General features: G+C 36.6%; 1 long non-coding RNA gene across 1 annotated transcript; it reads right to left on the bottom strand.

The window, feature by feature from the left end:
• Positions 1 to 3,695: 3,695 nt before the first annotated feature.
• Positions 3,696 to 12,670, bottom strand: LOC119542056. The gene is made up of 3 exons (XR_005218413.1): positions 12,572 to 12,670; positions 7,522 to 7,594; positions 3,696 to 3,802 (listed from the first exon to the last, which is right to left on the bottom strand). It is a non-coding gene; the product is annotated as an uncharacterized LOC119542056 (long non-coding RNA).
• Positions 12,671 to 14,179: the final 1,509 nt, after the last annotated feature.

The raw sequence follows: 14,179 nt of genomic DNA, 5'->3' as shown, positions 1-14,179 counted from the left end.
CTGATGGTGTCTGGAACAACTCTGTCAACTGGGAAGGCACATGGCTGTCATCTACTGGTCCTTTGCTTCTAGGTTGTGTTTCAAAACAGCTTTCTCCAAAATGTCTCTGGGCTTCTGTCTTTGCTTCTTTTTCTCAGCTCCTATGCTTCCTTGCTTGTTTCTCCCAGGGTGTTTCTTTCTAAGCATCTGGGGGTCCTCCCTTAGCTTCTCTGGGGCAAACTCTGGGCTTCATCTTTTTTTTTTTTCTGTTAGTTACCGTCTCTAGTTTACGTTGATTGTGTCCGTCCCCCAATGCCTCCCCTTTTTTAACACCTTGCAAGGTTGACATTTTCTTGTTGCCCTCGTAAAAGAACATATTTGTACATTTTATCACATTGTTGAACACTAGATTTCACCAAGTTACACAGTCCCATTCTTTATCTTTCCTCCTTTCTTCTGGTGTCTCACATGCTCCCAACCTTCCACTCTCAACCGTATACATAGCTATCTTTGTTCAGTGTACTTACATTGCTGTGCTACCATCTCCCAAAATTGTATTCTGAACCACACACTCCTGTCTTCTCCTATCACTCTGCATTGCTCCCTTTAGTAATTCCTGTAGGGCAGGTGTCTTGTTCACAAAGCTCTCATTGTCTGTTTGTCAGAAAATATTCTGAGCTCTCCCTCATATTTGAAAGACAGCTTTGCTGGATATAGGATTCTTGTTTGGAGGTTTTTCTCTTTCAGTGTCTTAAATATATCACACCACTTCCTTCTTGCCTCCATGGTTTCTGCTGAGAGATCTGCACATAGTCTTATTAAGCTTCCTTTGTATGTGATGGATTGCTTTTCTCTTGCTGCTTTCAGGATTCTCTTTTTGTCTTTGACATTTGATAATCTGATTATTAAGTGTCTTGGTGTAGGCCTATTCAGATCTCTTCTGTTTGGAGTACGCTGAACTTCTTGGATCTGTAATTTTATGTCTTTCATAAGAGATGGGAAATTTTCATTGATTAGTTCCTCTATTATTTCCTCTACCCCTTTTCCCTTCTCTTCTCCTTCTGGGATAACAATGATACGTAGATTCTTGTACTTTGTTTCATCTTTAAGTTCCCGGAGATGTTGTTCATATTTTTTCATTCTTTTCTCCATCTGCTCCTTTGCGTGTAGGCTTTCAGGTGTTTTGTTCTCCAGTTTTTGAGTGTTTTCTTCTGCCTCTTGATGTCTGCTGTTGTATGTTTCCATTGTGTCTTTCATCTCTTGTGTTGTGCCTTTCATTTCCTTAGATTCTACTAGTTGTTTTTTTGAACCTTCAATTTCTGCCGTATATATGCTCAGTGTTTTCTTTACAGCCTCTGTCTCTGTGAAATATTCTCTAAAGTTTTTGAATTGATTTAGCATTAGCTGTTTAAATTCCTGTATCTCAGTTGAAGTGTATGTTTGTTCCTTTGACTGGGTCATAGCTTTGTTTTTGTTAGTGTAGGTTGTAGTTTTCTGTTATCTAGGCATCTGACCTCTTAGGCCACCCCAGTCAGGTTTTCCCAGAAGAGAACAGGTTCAGGTCACAGAAGGAGGAAATATTCAGTATCTGGTTCCCCTGATGGTTTTTCTTAGAGGATTAATAACACCTGTGCTTTTCTGTTTGGCAGGTGCAGTCTGTCACTGCCTGTGTAAGGGGGTGTGGCCTGTGGCTCTCCTCCCCCAGGCTTTGGGGTCTGTTTCCAGAAAGGCGGTTGGTAAAGCTGGGCCCCTCCCTTTCCTTTGGGAAGCTATGTCCCCTCCAAAGAGGTCACTGCCTATCAGGAAGTTCTTTGTTTCTTTGACTCTGCTGATCAAAGTATTTTGATTTTAAAATAGCTGAGTCTGTCTTTACTGCAAAGTGCTGTGGGCTGAAAGCAGCTGCAGTTTTCTCCACAGAAAGCAAAAGGGACAGAAAAGCTCCCAGGTTCACCCATCAGCCTCTGGGCTTCTTGTCCTGAGACAGATATGTCCCCTGACTCTCCCAAGGTCAGTTGTCCCCAAAAGCCTCTGTCTGCTCATTGAGGATTCACTGTCTGTATTTAGCAGTTAACATTAAAATCCCAGATGGAGCTGGGCTGCAGTACGCTAGCTTGTTCGGAGAGTGCTGTTCTCTAGCACCCTGTGGCTTCTGTGAGGGAGGGGCTCTCAGCTCTCAGTGCAGGTCTGCTGTTTTACTTACAGATTTTATGCTGTGATCTTGGGCATTCCTCCCAATTCAGGTTGGTAGATGATGAGTGGGCAATCACGTTTGTCTCCCTGCAGTTATTCCTGGTTATTTACTAGTTTTTTTGGTCATTTATGAATTGTTCTTGGGGGAACTAACAATTTTCCACTTCTCTCTATGCCGCCATGTTTTCTCCCTCTCCTGGGCTTCATCTTTTAACTTGGCATGCCAAATGTCCTTCTGTCCACATCTCCAAGCATCTCTGTCAGCTGCTAGCTTGTCTCAAAAATGTCTCTCCCAGCTTCTCTTAAAGGACCCTAGTGATCTAACTAAGACCCATCCTGGCTGGGCAGGGTCATATCTCCATGGAAATATTCAATCAAAAGGTTCCACCCTAATCAAAACTGTAAGTCTTTCTCCACAAGATTGTATTAAAGAACATGGTTTTCTGAGGGACATAATAGATCCAAACTAGCGCACAGGATTTATGTGGAAACACTGGGATCTGTGAGGGAAAGACACTGGAGAGTTGTCTAAGTGAGATTCATTTCTTGAACAAAGAAATGCATGGCCCTAAATTTAGCTATCTCTTTTGCCAAAATATGCTCATTTATTGCAGAGTGGTTTCATGACTGGGTTGTAGTCAGAGGAAATTAGCAATTTACACTTTGAAACTGGAGTCACACAGGGTTCTTAGACCTCAAGACATGAACCCTGAATCAGCCCTCACAGCTCATGGAGAGTGAACTAGGCAGATATATAATAGGGAGATCTTGGGGATGAGACAGCAATGGAAGGGCCAGATCAGATCTCCACACTTCCTTCACAGCCTGGTGTTTGTGAACAGATGTAAAAGAGACCCAAGAGATCCTGGCAGAAATAAAAGGAAAGGTAGATTTCAAAAGTTCCTGAACCTAGAATATGTTCCTTAACACACAGCAGTTGGCAGAGGGTGGAAGCTTTATTGGCTTGCAGTGTTTCAGCACAACCTCTGATATCAGTCATTGGCTGACTACTAAGCTATGTAGATAGAGAGCCTACAAAACCAGGCTTAAAAACAAAACTGAGAGCCTTCCTTCCTTTGTGGGCCCCCCTCCTTGTGGGGAACCATTTTGTGTCCTGGGCCTGAAAGGTCTTCTTCATATCTTTTATATCTTGAGCCATGATACTGATGTTGGGTCTTCTTCATATCCTTTATATCCAAAGCCATGATATTGATGTTGAGCTACAGCTGGGGTGCACTTTCCCTGAGCTATCAGTAGATGGAGCTCCTGAGCTACCTTTTACCTTCAAGCCAGTTCTCACCAACTTCATCTATGCACTTTGTTCACCTACTGCTTATCTGGTTGTGAGTGAAAATCAAAGGAAGACAGTTGTCAGCTGAGCTATGACAATGCAACATAGGAGTTAATGACCTTCAAAGATGCAGCTGTAGACTTCACCCAGGAAGAGTGGGCATTGCTGAGACACATCCCAGAGAAAGCTGTCCAGAGAAGTGATGCTGGAGAATATGAATCATATGGTCTCAGTGGGATGTTAGGTCTGCAAATCAGATATGTTTTCGTAGTTGGCACAAGGAGAGGCAGTGTGGAAAGAAGGAATGGAATTTCTCCAAAACCAGGGTTGAAGGAAAATTGCCTGCAAAAAGCAAGAGATGATATTAATGCAACTTACCTACAGGAATGACAGTTCTGATGACATATCATTGCAGATATCTCACACTCAAAAGAATACCTCAAAATGTAATTATTTGCAAGAAGATTCCACCCTTAAAGAAACCATATTTAAGCAAACCACTTGGAAAAGTCCTCAGTGACCAGTCATCTTTTAATCAACATAAGCAGATTCATACTAGAAGTAAATCCTATGAGTGCCATCAAAGTGCTAAGGCCTTTATTAAAAGCTCTGGCCACAGACACTACAATAGAACTCAAGGTGGAGATGAACCATCCAAAAGCCTTCTGTGTGGGAAAGCATTCATTAGATTTATTGATTTTAGATGACATGAGGGAACTCACATTGGGGAGAAGCCTGATGAATGTAATCTATATGGAAAAGCCTTCAGTCAACCTTCTAATCTTCAACAACATGAGACAACTCACTCTGGAGAAAAGCCCTATGAATGCCATATGTGTGGGAAAGCCTTCATTTGTTGTTCTCCCCTCAGACAGCATGACAGAACTCACACTGGAGAGAAACCCTATGAATGCCATCTATGTGGGAAAACCTTCAGTAAATATTCTCAGTATAGACAACATGACAGAACTCACATTGGAGAGAAACCCTATGAATGCCATATATGTGGGAAAGTCTTCAGTCAATATTCTCATCTTAGACAACATGAGAGAACACACACTGGAGAGAAACCCTATGAGTGTCAGAAAGCCTTCACTGATAGCTATACCTTCAGATGACATGACAGAACTACTTCTGGAGAGAAACCCTATGAATGCTGTACATGTGGGAAAGCCTTCATTCATTGCTATACCCTCAGATGGCATGAGAGAACTCACACTGGAGAGAAACCCTATGAATGCCATCTCTGTGGGAAAATCTTTAGTCACTATTCTCATCTAAGACAACATAAGAGAACACACACTTGAAGAGAAACCTACGAATTCCATATATGTGGGAAGGCCTTCAGTCATTGTTCTACCCTCAGACAACATAAGAGAACTTAGACTGGAGAGAAACCCCGTGAATGTCATCTATGTGGGAAATCTTTTGCTCATAGTTCTGCCCTGAGTCAACATGAGAGAATGCACAATGGATAGAAGCTGTAAGAATGTCATCTGTATGGGAACTCCTTAAGTTTTCTAACCTTAGACAACATGAAATTATTCAAACTTGAGAGGAAACCTATGAATGTCATCAGTGTAGGGAAGCCTTCAGTCAATATTCTGAATTTTGATGGAATGACACTACACATTTGGAATATGGAAGAGATTCTGGCCATAGCTTTAATCTTTAAACACATCAGAGAACTTACATACTGAAGAAGCACTATGTAATCAATATGTTAGTACCTTTAGTCATCAGTACTATTTCAGTTACTATAAGGAAACTTATACAGGAAAGAATCCATATGAATGTTATCTTTGTAGCAAAACCCTTAATAGTTGGTCTGAAATGCCATATTAGAGAACTCACAATATGAACCAATGGAAGTTGAAAGTCCTTATCTATTACTTGGATAAGCAAGCCAGAGAAATTACATTTGAGGAATTCTATGTCTATACTCAATATGAGTGCCTTAATTGGTAATTTATCCTTTAAATAAAATGAGTGGAATAAAAAGCAAAAAACAAAAAAACAAACCAAAAAACAAAACAAAACTGAGAATAAAAAACTGAACAAAAACACCGGTCACACAGTGTGGGGGAGACAGATTCCACAGATATAGTACAGCCAAGTTAATAAACAAAAAGTAACAACAGCCCTTGGAGGTGGGGTGGGGAAGAAGCCAGAGTTGCTAAAATATGTTATATAAATGCCCAGTTTTAAACAATTATATGAGACATGGTAGAAACAAGAAAATGTGACTTATACTCCTGAAAAGAAAAAAAAAGCAATCAATGGAAATCATCTCTGAATGGGTTCAGATGCTAGATTGAGTAAAAAGGACTTCAAAGTACATAAATTTAAAAAACTAAAGAAAGCCATGTTTAAACAATTAAAGGAAAGTGTGATGATAATGTCCCAACAAATTAGAAGGGATAAAATTTATAAAAAGTAGCCACATAGAAATTCTGGAGTTCAAATATACAATAATGGAAATGAAAAATTTGCCAGAGCAATTTTACAGCAGATTTGAAGTTGCAGAAGAAAGAATTAGTAAACTGGAAGATAAATTAATAGAAATTATCCAATATTAAGAACATATTAAAAATTGCAGAAAAAGAACAAAACCTGCATATTGACATGAATTTAGTGAGAGGTACCCTTGCTTGTTTCTCCCAGGCATTTCTCTCTAAATGTCTGGCGGTCCTCTCCTCGCTTCTCTGCGGCAAACTCTGGATTTCATCTCTTAGCTTCTGTCCTGGTTCTGATTTCAATGGCTGTCTCCAAAGTATCTCTAGGTGTTTTCTCTCTTAGTGTCTCTGCATTCTCACTTAGCTTCTCTGGGGCAAACTCTGGGCTTCATCTCTTAGCTTAGAATTTGCAAATGTCTTTCTGTCTGTTTCTCCTAGCATCTGGGTCTGCGTCAACTCTCAGCTTTCTTAAGGACTCCAGTAAATGAATAAAGACCCACCTTGAATGGATGGGGTCACATCTCCCTGGAAATAATCTAATTATAATGTCCCACCCACAATTGGGTGGGTCACATTTCCAGGGAAACAACCTAATCAAAAGATCCCACCCACAATAAGTCTGCACCTACAAGACTAGATTAAAAGAACAAGGGTTTTGTGGGGGTATGTAATAGATTCAAACCAACACAAATATTTTCCATATGCTTTGTGAAACAGGTTTTTATTTTCTAATTTAAAAAAAAAACCCAAACTAAAGGTACAATATATAGGAATTGGGATAGTTCTGCATTTTGACATAGGAATCTATAATAATCTCACTGAGGGACAATATTAATTAAACATACAATTTTTGAGAGTTAAATTTTAATATTTAAACTCTCTGCTACATTTCCTCATATTTGCTGCAAACAATAATGGATGACTAGCTCTCAATATGTGAAGAACAATCTAAGATCTTGCTTCTTCTTGATAAGAAACTTTAAAAACAAAGTTCTCTCAACACTGGGATAATTATTCTTTCTGATCAGACTAGGAGCCAGCATCTCCTGATTTGCAAATTTCCAACTATTTGAGGACAGAGATCCTAAATGAACACAGAGATCCCAAATGAATGGAAGCTTAATGATTTTTAAATTTCCCTTATTATAATAAGGCCTCTTTTCTATTTTACATCCCTTAAAAGATCTCATTAGACCTGCTACTTTTTCCAAAATTATTTCATTTTTGAGATAGGTATTGTTACTGTAAAGTATTTGTTGTATTTCCTCTAGGAACAACAATATACTCAAAATATGAGCAAGCCAAGCTAGAAGAGGGGCAATTGAGCAAAGCCATTGCAAATAAATGAAACATGGACAAAAATAAGGATGACAATTTTGACATTCAATTGTGAAAATGCTGCTTTCTAGATTCAAATCTCTATGGAATTAAACACATTTGAAATATAAGAATAGCCATAAGCATGTTAGTCCCCCCAAATTGTTTTCATTATTCAGTTTATTTCAGCAAGACTGTCTTAGTAATACACTTAATTTAACTTTATTATCACCAGTCTCCATCAATTCAGCTGTTTTCCTTTTGTGTTGGAAACATTGTTTGAACCACCTTTCCATAGGGCAATGTGACTTCCTCTTCATTCAGTTTAAAGTTGCTGTCCCCTTCAACGACAGGGGCTTATCTGAAATTTTAAAACAAGAGGCAATAAATTTCTATTTTTTAAATAGAATTACTGGTTTATGTGAAGACAAAGATACATACATACATACATACACACACACACACATGCACACACAACCCCCACAAAGAATTGCTCAGTTAGGACAGTGGTAGCCAGTGGTATCTCCCAATACTCTCTGTGCAAATTCCCAGATGCTAGGCAATTTTCTTCCTGCACCCAAAAGTAATAGCAAAATTTATTTGTCAAAGGAGAAGAGTTAAATAACATCAGAATGAAAAAGTAAGGTAAAACTGCATATGGTTCTGTTTCTGGAATACCTGTGGAAATTAATCTTTCTCAAGTCTTTAGTTTGGACTCTGCTAACTCAGGATTTATGGTAAATAAGATTTAGTCTTTGTAAAATTTTTCCTTTGTAGCTACAGTAATAGATTTGCTAAGCAAAGTAATAAAACTAAACACACGCTGTGTGGAAATGTTTTCTAATACAGAGCCCTGGTTTTAATACTGTAAAACAAAATTTATAGTATCTATTTGCAAAGAATAATTTTGCTAATAAAAACTACTTTTTATTTAAATTAGTTTATAATAATCTAGACTTGATCCTTTGTTATTAACATCACACATGCAAAAACATCATAAAGGTACACTTTTAAAGGTTATATTGTAGTTCAAGGTTTTCACTGAACTTTTCCAGATAGAGAAATTAGTAGTTTTATTAATAACTAAGGAGTGACCTATGAAAAGGAAGGAGGCTTCAGCTATAAGTCCAAATAAGGTCAGTTATTACTGAGAGCAGTCACCATTAGAATATGTTGGGGCTAGTTACTAATGTGACTGTTTTTCTTGTACTTTTTGATCATTTCTCTTGTTACTTTGGTAATTTAATATAGCTTTGGGGAAAACAGGAGAAACTCAAGCCCATTCACTTGGGATCCTTTGGTCAATGTTGAAGCAATATTGTATTGCTGATGTCTAAATATTCTGCAATAAAAATCAGGAGATATTACTTCTGCCTACATCTAGGCATTTTTTTCCCATAAAAACTTCAGAATTGGCTCTGGATTGGAATACTCTTTTCAGAATTGCTAGCTCACTCGTGCTGGAAATTAAACAAGATTTCTCAGTGCTACTTACAGAGCACTGTGCCTTCTAGACCTGTTAATTAATCAAGTTTAATTCCTTTCTCCTTCACACCTGGACCACCCACTCTATCCTGAGGGCACGTAATGATTAATCATGTCTTATTAAGCCTTGGAATTCCTTGTTACTTTACCAAAAAGTACCAGCAATCTGTTTTCCTAACAAGTGACCACCCTAGAATTTGAGAAAAAGCATGCTCTTTTCATGCCAGATGTCCTAGTTGACTGATGTTTCTTCCTTTGTATTGACAATAGTAGATGTTTTAGAATTGCCCTTTAAAACTATATGCAATTTTATATCATTATCAAAATGCCCTTCTAAGGTTAAAAAATGACAATGAAAAAATGTTAGGAGGTAGAAATTATTGCATATTTTAATGATAGTTTTCAATGTATGATCTCTATTATAAAAAGTGAATAAATTAGTTTTTTGTACTTTATTCCAATGTCAGAGATTTCAATAATTTTTAAACTATTATTATATCACATTTTATAACACATTTTTTGTTTGATAATCACAATGCCCACAGTGTTTTAGTCATAATTCCATATGTAAATGGTTATAGTGCTCATCACCAGTCATTTGTAGGTCATCTCCATCCCTGAGCTATTTTGATTAATATCTTATTGATTTGATATCCTCATAAAATGATTGTTTTCTTGTTCTTATTATTTGTTTTGCTTTAGCTCTTTTAAAGATATTCTCTGAATCCTTGCTTGCTTGGAAATGAATTTAAAATTGGGTGACTTAGATGGAAAAAAATCTTGAATTTTGTTTTTATTTTTTTTTCACTCATTTAGAAACATTGCATCACATTTCTTTGGTCCAGAAATGTGATATTTGTGATTGCAGCCAGGAACCTAGTTCACCATCACAACTTCTCTTCTGGAATATGGTGTTTCAATTTATAAGTCCATGTCATATTATAATAGTAATAGATGAAACAAAAAATTTGATAAAAGCATCAATTCATTAGCCAACTAAGAACACATGGGAACTTCCTTAATTTGATAAAATGTTATCTACCAAAATTCTTCAGCAATGATGAGATGTAATGTGAAATTTTAACAGTTTTTATTTTCATATTAAGACAAGAGAAAGGGATGTCTACTATCACAACTTCTATTTGGCTTGGTAATGGAGTAGTGGAGGTGTAAGCCAGAGAAGAAGGGCAAAATAAGAAAAAAAAAGTCTATTTCCTACTATGTATAGTATTAAAATGTATACATAAGGATTTGTGTTTATTATATAGGTGGAGGTCCTATATATGTATGTATATGTATATATCTGACTATTTGTACATATTTACACACACACATATATAGTACCTGGCATCTAACTGGATATTCAATGCATGGAAGTTACCATTAATAATGGCAATAATGTGACTAGTAATATTAAGTTTTTACAAAGTAATTTTCATATGCACTGTATTTAATTCTCAAAATATTTATTTTCTTTACTAAAAATATAAAAAGAGGCTAATGTTTTTTTGCAAATAGCACAACTACTAAGGAGATCTCAGATATATGTTACAGTGGATTACAAAGAAGATAAAAGAGCATAGATTGTCATAAGTCTCACACTTCTATCTCAATGACTAAATTTCTCTTAGGAGGTTTTCTGTTTGTTTATTTTATATGTAGTTGTCTTGGTCAGCAATGTCTACTTTTAAGCCTAGAAGTATGCCCTACAAAGCTACTATAAGTTTATATCTCTCAAAATATGTACCAATAAGCACATGTAAAGATGCTTGAACAGGGAAATGCAAAACAAAACTGCAAGGCAATACTGCTCCATACACACTTGGGTGATTTTAATAAAAAGGATAGGAAATAATTGTTGGTGAGAACGTGGAGAAATTGGAACTTTCATACACTGCTAGTGGTCTTACAAAATGGTGCAGCCACTTTGGAAAATAGTGTGGCAGTTTCTCTACAGGTTAAACTTAGAGCAATTCCATTTTTAGGTATATGCCCAAGAGAAGTGAAAACGTACATCTGTAGAAAAATTTGTACACCAATATTCATAGCAGTATTATTCAGCAGAACTCAAAAGTGGAAACAACTCAAATGCCCAACATTTGATGAATAGAAAAATAAAATGTGGCATATTCATTTGTAGTCGGCAGAAAAATCATCTCCAAAAGATGTCTTAATTCCCAGAATCTGTTAATATGTTACCTTAGATGGCAAAAGAAACTGTTCAGATGTGATTAAATTAAGTATCTTGAAATGGGGAAATTATCCTGGATCAACAAGTTGGCCAAGTGCGATTGTAAAGGTTCTTAGAAGAGGATGGGAGGAATGTCAGACAGAGATGATGGAAGCAGAGGATAGAGTGATGCAGGGCCATGAGCCAAATCACCTGTGTAGCCCCTTAAAGTTGGAAAAGGCAAAGAAACTGACTCTCCCCAGAGCCTCCAGTTGTAATGCAGCTCTGCAGATCCACTTTACACTTCTGACCTCCAGAATTGTAAGGTAATAAATTTGTGTTTCTTTCAGTCACTAAATTTTGGGTAAATTGTTGAAGTAGCAATAGGAAACTAACATATCATATAACGGAATATTATTGGACATAAAAAAGCAATAGGGTACTAATACATGCTACAACATAGATGAATTTTGAAAATATTATGCTAAAAGGCCACATGTTGTATAGAGACAGGAAGTATATTAATGTTTGCCTGGAGCTTGGGGGCAGTTGGGAGAAAACGGGGAGTGACAGTTAACAGATATGGGCTGAAAATGTTCTAAAATTAACTGTGGTTACGGTTGCACAATTCTGTGAATATACTGAAAACTGTTGAATTGCACACTTTAAATAGGTGAATTGTATGGTATGTAAATTATACCTCATTAAGGCTGCTATAAAATATATAAAACTACTCTACTTGTAGTTTTTTTATGTTCAGTGATTTATCAGAAAGAATCTATGCATGCCTGATGGGTCACAGTTTAGGTAATGAGACAAGCTGCATTTTCTATAATGTATCAATTGTTTATCTTATTTAACATGATTTTTCTTTTAAACTTTTTATTGAAGGAAATCAGAGCTAACTTTTTGATAGACCTCATGGAAGTAGTCCAGTTTTGGGAAGTGAAAAAAAATTAACATCTGTCCCACAAGAAAACACAGAATAAGTACAATTGTTTTATTTGAAACATTTCCTTCACATAATCATCAGAGAGATGTATATAAAATCCAAGTGAATCACATTGCAACCTTCATTATAATCACATTGCCTGTAGATTAAGTTCAATCACACAGGGGTACCTATCACCTCAGTCTCATCCTTCAAGATCAAGCAAAATAAACTTAATTACATGAGTAATATCCACCTTAATGTTTGTCCTTAACTCCCAACATCTACATACACACTTATACTGAATTTCTTATATATTTTTGAATTGTTCTCCTCTACCTCAAATGATCAATTTCTCCTTTTTTTTTTTTTTTTAAACAATTAAAGAGTGAGTTGTGTGGATGAGAAGAGATAGCATCAGATTTTCCTAGAAGAATCTTTTTTTCTGGCACCCATCTACTCCAAGCTCCATTGGATTCAGTATATGCTTTCATATAACGTGTGGCACCTATATCCATTACTGATCTTAACATATTACTTAATACTTAGGAATATAACATTCTGCCTCTTCCAGTGGACTGTGATATCTTTGAAGGCAGGCTCATTTCTTATCATCTACTTAATACCAAGACACTAGTGCAATACCTGGCAAATTATAGGTGTTTGTTTTAGTTTGCTAAAGCTGCCAAAAGGCAATATACCAGAAACAGGCTGGCTTTTAACAATGGGGATTTATTAGTTTACAAGCTTACTGTTCTGAGGCCATGAAAATGTCCAAATCAAGGCATCATCAAGATGATACCTGGACTCCTCTGTCTGCTGGTCTCACCCTCTTCTTCTGGGTTATGTTGCTTCCAGCTTCCGTCTTCAGTGGCTTCCTCTGTGTGGCTTTCTCTCTCAGCTTCTGTGTCCTTCTCCCTCAGTGTCTGGTCTCTTTCTCTATATTTCATCCTCTTATAAAGGACTTCAGAAAGAAGATTAAGACCCACATGGGGCCTGCCCCAATGGAAATAACCAAATCAAAGAGTCCCACCCACATTAGTTTTACCCACAGGAATGGGTTAGCTTGAAGAACATGATCTTCCTGGGTTCATTCAGCTTCAAGCTATCACAGTGCTCAATGAATTTTGTTGAATAAATGATTACATGAATAAATAATGTGATCAATTAATTTATGCCAAATGGCATGTTTCCACAGATAGTTTCTTTGAAGCCCTAATTTCCAGAGAAAATAGAATGCAATACCTGGATACTGAGAAAGGATTAAAAATCAATTTGCATCTGAGATTGGGGTATTAAACAAGATAGTTTTTAATCTAAGCTTAGTGTTGAATTAAGTTAAATCTTTAAATGCTATATTTCTTTATGTTACTATGTAACCTGGGTAATTATTCATTGTAAAATATGTCCTTTCAATACAATAGTTATATTTAGATAGAAAAGACATAAATGATGCATTCATTTCTACTTCAGTTATACTGTCCAGAGAAACGAAGAATTGAGCCATCGAGTCTGTGTTGTCGCAGGTTCATCTCTTTACACCTCAAACCTATGATGCCCACTAGAAAAGGCCTGAGCCTCATCAGGTCATGATTCAGTGGGTTTGGGCTTCATCAAGTAACCTCCCACTCAGTTAAGAGTATAGGGACAGACAATAGTTTAAAAGTAAAGAGCACTCAAGACAAAAATTCAATTTAACACATTTTTACTAAAGGAGCACATAGGTAAAAGGAACAAGTTTACAATGTAAAAATTAATTGGTACATTATCAAGCCCAGGAGCTCCCCACTCCTCCAATGCCACTGGACCTGAGATCAGAGAGCTCCTGCTTACCTGAGTTACAGAAAATTTATAGCATCTTGATTTAGAGTACCTTTAATTAAGGCATATTCTATTTTTACATTAAATGATGCATCATGAACACAAGTGACTCTCAAAGCAAAATGTCTTGATCCACGATGGTTAAAGATCAAAGGAGGGTATCTGTGTTATCAGAGACTTAGCCTTGAACACCTGTAAAACTCTACTGATAATATTTTTACTAATTAAGCTATGATTTCTGTAAGAATAATATAACATACTTTTACTTGCATAAAGTCTGAAAATTAGAAGAGATTATTACTTGTCTCTAACTTGTTAATAGTGTTTTCTCATTTTATTCTATATTAGTTTAGGCATTATATCATATTGATAAATACACATTTGATTAGGACTGTATCCAACCTTGCCACACTATTTATGACTTATCTATGATTAAAGTAACAGCTGCAGCCCCAACCTGTTTTCACAGAGGACCAGATCATTATATGTTATCTATATCTAAGAAGGTTGAGAGGACCTTTCTGCTTTCTTGAAAATAT

The sequence above is a fragment of the Choloepus didactylus genome, chromosome 8, assembly GCF_015220235.1.
Source record: "Choloepus didactylus isolate mChoDid1 chromosome 8, mChoDid1.pri, whole genome shotgun sequence".
Lineage (NCBI taxonomy): Eukaryota > Metazoa > Chordata > Mammalia > Pilosa > Megalonychidae > Choloepus > Choloepus didactylus.
Note: the sequence above shows the minus strand (reverse complement) of the source record. Positions and strands in the feature narration are given on the sequence as shown.